The sequence below is a fragment of the Ictalurus punctatus genome, chromosome 9, assembly GCF_001660625.3.
Source record: "Ictalurus punctatus breed USDA103 chromosome 9, Coco_2.0, whole genome shotgun sequence".
Lineage (NCBI taxonomy): Eukaryota > Metazoa > Chordata > Actinopteri > Siluriformes > Ictaluridae > Ictalurus > Ictalurus punctatus.
The window spans coordinates 31,151,806-31,159,546 of NC_030424.2; the positions used below are offsets into that span (position 1 = coordinate 31,151,806).

The 7,741-nt window shown below is 40.6% G+C and overlaps 1 protein-coding gene across 1 annotated transcript in view; it reads left to right on the plus strand.

The window, feature by feature from the left end:
* Nucleotides 1-166, plus strand: part of ptena (phosphatase and tensin homolog A) — a 16,226-nt gene extending 16,060 nt beyond the window's left edge. Inside the window, exon 9 of the mRNA XM_053682716.1 lies at nt 1-166. This exon is cut by the window's left edge and continues 2,349 nt beyond it. The gene's annotated coding sequence lies outside the window, so the exon portion shown is untranslated.
* The last annotated feature ends 7,575 nt before the right edge of the window (nt 167-7,741 follow it).

A 7,741-nucleotide genomic window follows, 5' to 3' on the forward strand; every position in this document is an offset into this window, starting at 1 on the left:
ATAATAAAGCTATATAAATATATCTATATATAATACACAGAAGCGCAGGGAACCAGTGTTTGCAATAATGTTAACACTCAACATTTAAAGGACAAACTGGTGTGCATGTTATATTGGAGTTAGTGTACATGTTTAATAAATGCTATACAATGTGTTTTTATTAAAAGTGCGTGTCCGTGACTTCTCGTGTCTCCGCACATCACGCTACGCAGACAGGAAGTCACTTCCATTCGTTCCATTACTGAACTTTTCCTAGCTGGAAAGTGTGAAATGGGTACACGTTAGCCGTTTAGCTAGCCGCTGTTAGTTTCCCTCGACTAGCAATCTGTTAGGAAAATCTCGAGGACATAATGAACGCGTAATGGGTATCGGGTTAATGGTTCCCATTAGGGATTGAGTGGTTACTGTTAAATACCACCAGGGTTTGCTTTTTTTATGTGTAGATGATTACGATAAGAATATAAATAGATATTGTATTAGTCAGCTCAAACTAGGAACAACACGTTCCACTAAATGTCCATTACAGGCCACTAGAAACCCATTAAATCCCAATTAGGAACCACTAGAACTCTCAATAATAATTCTCATTATTTTAAAAGACGTAGCAACTATGAAAATAGTTATCTGATTATTATCTGATATTGATGAACGCCAACTTGAACAGCTAGCTTGTGTGTGTGTGTGTGTGAGAGAGAGAGATGAGATAAGATCAGAAGCTGAGGAGGCCAATAATAAACTCAACTCTCTCTCTCTCTACCTCTACCTTTTGGTCCATCTCTCCCATTTTCCATCTCTCTCCCTTTGTTGTTTGCCTCTTCTACCTTCAGTCTCTCTCCCTCTTTCAATATCTGGCTATCTCTCATTTTACAGTCATGTGAAAAAATAAGTACACCCCGTGGAAATTGTTGAATTTTTTGACGTATTTGGACGAGCAAACATTAGATCATCTTTGAAACAGCGTCTATTAATAAAGCTGGTCTACTTGGGGGGTGAGGAAACCACAAAGAAAACTTGCTTCTTCAATCATTTATTCAACAGAGAGCTCAATAGATGTGATATACTTCTGTGGAAAAAGTAAGTACACCCTTGGCCTCAGAAGCTTTTTTTTTTCCGCAGTCTGAAGTTGTCTCAGACCATTATCTGATCTCGTTCATAATACGTATTGATCATAATATTTCCGCCTCGCCTCACTACCGCGTAAAACGTACCTACACATCAGCTACTGCACCGAGCTTCATCAACAGCCTCGCAGAGACATCAATTAGATTTGGATCACCGTCTGATCCGATAGAACTCGGTCAGGCGACTGAAAGCTTGGAGTCAACGCTCCGCTACACGCTAGATAGAGCGGCTCCACTCAAAAGGAAAATAATTAGAAAAAATTAGCACCCTGGTATAACGATCAAACGTGAACCTTAAAACAGACCACTCGACAATTACACCGTAAACAGCGTCAAACCAAACTGGTGATATTTCAAACAGCGTGGAAGGAGAGCCTCCTGAAATACAGGAAATCTCTTGGCGATGCTAGAAAAATCTATTTCTCCACCTTAATAGGAGACAACAAAAACAATTCGAGATTTCTATTCAACACAGTAGCAAAATTAACTAGGAATAAAACTACAGAGAGAAACACTCAATCACAATCATTACATAGCAGTGAAGATTTCATGAATTTTTTCATTGGAAAGGTTGAAAATATTAGACGTGAAATTCAGGCCGTTAAATTAAACCCAGACAGTATTATAACTAACCCTGCAGATGATAATATAACAATCTCTGAAAGTTTAGAGTGTTTTGCTCCGCTTAGAGAGACCGAACTAGCTTCATTAATCTCTTCAGCCAATTCATCAACTTGTATACGAGATCCCGTACCTACATGTTTGTTTAAACAGATTGGTCCAGGAGTAACTGAACCACTTCTAAATATAATCAATTCTTCCCTAAGCACTGGCTGTGTACCTAAATCACTTAAATTAGCAGCTATTAAAAAACCTGACCTTGACCCGTCTCAACTGTCCAGCTATAGACCAATATCAAATCTCCCCTTCATCTCCAAGATCTTAGAAAATGTTTTAGCACGGCAGCTCTGCTCGTACCTACAGAGGAACAACATTCATGAAATGTATCAGTCGGGATTTAGACCTCATCATAGCACAGAGACAGCGTTAGTTAAAGTAGTAAACGACCTTCTACTGACCTCTGATCAGGGTTGTGTCTCGCTGCTTGTGATACTATAGATCACACTGTTCTCCTTGATAGATTAGAAAATGTTCTTGCATTAAGGGGACGGTCCTCTCCTGGCTCAGGTCTTATCTGACCGATCGTTATCAGTTCGTAGATGGAAACTGCGACATCTCCACGCATACCGGGGTTAAATTTGGTGTTCCACAGGGTTCTGTTTTAGGCCCACTGCTTTTTACTTTATATACGCTACCTCTAGGTCAAATTATTCGTAAGCATGGAATGATCTTCCACTGTTATGCTGATGATACACAGCTGTATGTTTCAGCGAAGCCAGAGGACAGACAGCAGCTTAGTAACGTTGAGGATTGTGTAAAGGACATTAGACATTGGATGCTTATTAACTTCCTCTTACTTAATTCTGATCAGAAAGAAGAACTTGTACTAGGACGACGTGTAGCTAGAAGAAATCTTTCTGATCTCACAGTAACTCTGGATGGACTTTCTGTGTCATCATGTGCAGCAGTAAAAGACCTTGGAGTGATTATTGACTCCAGTCTGTCATCTGATGCTCATGTAGATAATATTACTAGGATAGTCTTCTTTCATCTCAGAAATATTTCTAAGATAAGAAGTATATTGTCACTACATGATGCAGAAATATTAGTTCATGCTTTCGTCACCTCTAGACTAGATTACTGTAATGCCATACTGTCTGGATGTTCCAGTAGGAATATAAACAAACTCCAGTTAGTCCAGAATGCAGCTGCTAGAGTCCTCACTAGAACCAGAAGATACGACACATCACCCCGATCTTATCCACACTGCAGTGGCTCCCAGTGAAATCTCACACTGATTATAAAATACTATTATTGACCTATAAAGCACTAAACGGTCTCGTGCCACAATATCTAAGCGACCTTTTGGTTTTCTATGATCCTCCACGCCTACTTAGATCAAAAGATGCAGGCTATTTGTTGGTACCTGGAATAGTGAAGGCTACAGCAGGGGGAAGAGCTTTCTCTTATAGAGCCCCACAGTTATGGAACAGTCTTCCTATTAGTGTTCGGGACTCAGACACAGTCTCAGTGTTTAAGTCTAAGCTTAAAACGTATTTGTTTACTCACGCCTACCCTGACTAGACTTTCTGTTACGCTGTGTGTGTGTGTAAGATTACAGAGCATTTCCCGCCTTGAGAAATGAGCAGACATCATGTCTGAATTAATACCGAGCTCTCTCTCTCTCTCTCTCTCTCTCTCTCTCTCTCACACACACACACACTTCCTCACACTGAGCCCAGCTTACTGTCTCACACCTGCAACTGAAACCTGGTTAAAGACGTCTTGTGTGTGTGTCTGTGAGACAGAGAGAGATGTCTGTTATAACTAAATAATTCTTCAGAAGTGTGTGTTTTCAAAGCTGGTGGGCTAAAGGTGACATACACACACACACTGGTGACATTGTGGTCTGATTTACGTCAACACACACACACACAGTGTGCGTGCATCTGTGTGTGTGTGTGCGCGTTTATCTGTGTGTATCTCTATGTGCGTGCATCTGTGCGTGCATCTGTGTGTGTGTGTGTGTGTGTGTGTGCGTGCGTGCGTCTGTGTGTGTTTGTCAGTGGTGACGCCCAAGTCAAACCATAGAGTTGTCAGTTTTGTCATCTAAACCTCACACACATTTTGATGTGTGTTCTAAGGTGAGCATGATGTTCTGCTACTGATAGTCAATCAGAACTGATGCACCCTGGAAATAAAACACACACACACACACACACACACACACACACACACACACACACACACAATGCTCGATGTGAAATTTTCTGAATCTTTGGTGCGAAGGTTCTAGAATGATAAATGAAGGTGCCTGAATCCTCAGGGTGCAGGTTTCTTACTCTTTGATCTGGAGGTTCTAGAATGTTCCGTACAAATGTTTTTAAATTCTCGCCGTGGTGGTTCTAGAATATTCCGCTCAGATTTGCCTGAGTCCTCTGTGCGCAGTGCTCGGTTCTAGAAAGCTTGTTGTGACGGTTTCTTTGCATTCTTGGTGCAGAGGTTGTTGGATCCTCTTTGTGGACGTTCTGCCGTCCCCAGTGTGACGGTTCTAGTGTCAATCCTCCTTGTGACTCCTAAAGCCTCTGAGTTTTAGGAGCTTCTAGAATTCCCTTTATGAAGGTTCTATGATCCCTCCGGTGATTTGAGGATCTTTACTGTGAAGGGTCATTAATGTGCACCGATTCTAGAACCCTTGTCGTTAACCCTGCTATCCCTAGGAGTTTCAACCTCCTCGTGCACTGAGGGTTCCACCTGTGGAGCGTAAAGCCTAGAACTCCAGCTCAGGTTCTCGGAGTTCCTTCCTCCCTCCGTTACAGTTCCGCAGTCGCTTTCCAGCTGAAGGTGCGGTCAGAACTCGCAGATCTTTTAAAGGCAGTTCTAGAATCCGAACAGTTTCTGTTATCATCTATGGAAAGAGTTCTAGCGTCAGTAATGCCAAGGTTCTAGAATCGTGTATAGTGTAAAGGTCGTGTCCCGAATGGCTGTCCGTACCAGTGTGCTTAAAAAGTGCACTAACTACTACCACCACTTTACCATGAGTGACATTACTATGGAAACACGCGTCGCTAATTACCACGAGCTAGCTAGCAAATTACCTATGCGTTGTTACTTAGCTACAGTCACCATGGCAACGGCTTTAACTGTGTGACCTACCTAACTAGGGAGCTTTATTGTTAATAGAGCACAGCCATATTATATTGTGAGGCGTTTGTAATAACAATACACTGTTGAATATCACAGGGTACTATGGTTTTTGTTACTGTCACAAAATGTTAGTGTGTGTGTGTGTGTGTGTGTGTGTGTGTGTGTGTGTGTGTGTGTGTGTGTGTGTGTGTCTGTCTCGCACACAGAGGCTTCTAGGTGTCACTCACAGCGTTTTGAGTGTGACAGTAAGCCGGGTTCACTGAGAGGACACGCCACAGGTCCGTGTGTGTGTTCACAGTAATAGCTGCTTGACTCCTTACACTCACGCTTTCGTCCTAGTGACATTTTACAAACACACACTCTTTAATTACCTCCAGAAGTATTGGCACCCCCTTTTTGAAAAAAAATGCATAAAAAAGCTGAATATATTTATTACGGTTAAGTCGGTGCGTTCACGTCTGTCAGTAGAATTTAAATTGAGGAATAATTCAATAATAAAATGAATGATTAATTTTTTTTTTTTTAAAAACTGTCCTAATTTACTCCTTCTGAATTTAAACACTAAAACTTTACTTTGAGATTCATGCGACAGAGAAACATATTTCAGTTCTAAGAAGTAGAAAAGAAGTAGGTGAACAGAGAAATATTCTTTGGGGGTGCCAATAATTTTCACACCTTTTCATGGAAAAGAAATAAATAAGCAGCTCTTATGTGTGTTGGTTTGTTAGCTTCAAGGTACTTGTTTTCTCTAATGATTTTTCTGAAGTAAAGGAACCCGGCTGCAGCTGCACACAATGTAAGGTTTTATTTACCTCCAAGTGTTTCTGGAGCTCTTTCCGAGTGGTCCTTGGCTCGTGGGCTACTCTTCTGACTATTCTTCTGACTCCCTGGTCAGAGATCTTGTGAGGAGCTCCTGTGCGTGGCCGGTTGATGACGGATTGATGTTGCTCCCACATGTGGATAATGACCCCGATGGTGCTTACTGGAGAATTCAGAAGTTTAGAAATACGTCTGTATCTGATTCCATCAATATGTTTCACAACAATACGGTTGAGAAGGTCTTGAGAGAGCTCTTTGCTTTTACCCATCATGAGATGTTTCTTGTGTGACACCTTGGTAACGAAAAGCCTTTTTAATAGACCATTAATTTACTAACCCAGCTGATATTAATTTACACAGATAGGGGGTGTAATTACTTACGGATTTCAGCTGGTTCCTTGTCTTACCTTGCCTTGGAGAACTGCTTTTTCTTAGCGTGTTCAATACTTTTTTCCCCACATCATTCCAACTTTATTTATGGACTTTAATGTTGTGAGTTCTTTATATTTCCGGATTTCTTGCTTACTGTAACTGTACCTCAGATTATCGGTCAGCGCTGGAGTCAGATCCTGTGTTTGATATTTGAATTAAAAATGTACACGGATATAATATTATCATCATGTGTTTGTCGAGCAAGATCGACAACGAAAATAAAATCACCCCAGCGTGCTGGTCAACGTCGTAACCCCAACCTCGCTGAGGTAAAAACACAACACCCTGTGCTTAGTCCATCTCGAACCCAAGCCAACCTTCATATGTGTATTTTACAGAATTACTTCTACACATATTCGAGGGGTGCCAACACTTCTGGAGTTGACTGTAGAGCTAAATGTCTCACAAAACCATGAGGTTAATAACAAGAGAGAATTGTGTGATACCGCCCTCTATGGAGCAGTTAAAAATATGCACACACACACACACACACACACACACACACACACACACACTCATACAAACAAAGAAAAACACTTCAGTCACTACCTGTTGACATGAAGTTGGACGTTTGAAATTCAGATTAAGGGACCGTCTCTAAAGTTACATACGACATTGGTATACACTTCTAACTTCAATGGCATTTGAAGGGAATGACCTGCAGTGAAATCCCCCACTGTAAAGTGTTCATGTAGGTGTCACTTTTTAGATATTTTGATATTTAACCCTGCAATGCATGAACCAAAAAACCAACACGAGTGCATAAAGTGGAGACAAAATGTCCTGTATTAGAATGAATGGTTTTCTTTCAAAAAATGATTTTTAAATCCTATTAATGAAATAATTAAAAGAACTGATGATACACAAATGTTTTAATATTTTAAAGATGTTTATTTGTTTTCTGCATTTTATGTCTGTCACTCGGCCACCAGAAAACTGTATAGTGAACTCTGTGCGTGTGTGTGTGTGTGTGTGTGTGTGTGTGTGTGTGTGTGTGTGTGTGTGTGTGTGGAGAGAGAGAGAGAGAGAGAGAGAGAGAGAGAGAGAGAGTCTAATTGATGACTGAGCAATTTGATAAGATTATTATTATATTTTTTCAGATTAAATGTCACCTCTGCAGGTGGTTCCCCAGGACTCAAAAAGTGGACAGGAAGTGCTGCCTGTGTAAATAATTTTGAATTCCTTTGGCTCCCATCCACAATCTGTCTAAACATGTACATAAATAAATGAAACTGTACACAGTCCCCTATACGGTTTTCAAAAAAAAAAATTGTGCTCAATTACAAAAAAAAATTGTGTACGTTCATGTTGTTTTGGTATTTTTTTATTTTTTTTTTGGTTCATGCATTGTAGGGTTAAATATAAAAAAAAAAATCTAAAAGGTGTTCATCATAGCTGTGACCCCTACATGAACACCTTCCACTGGGTTTTCTGACTAAATCATTCCCTATAACGCTGTTGAAGTTAGACACGTGAACACTTTATACTGTACATGTCGTCTGTAACTTTAAACACGGTCCCTTAATATGAAAACCTTGTGTTCCACGTCACGTCCGGTTCACACCAGTTCACACTAGCTCCCTCTGACTTGGAAAGTCCTC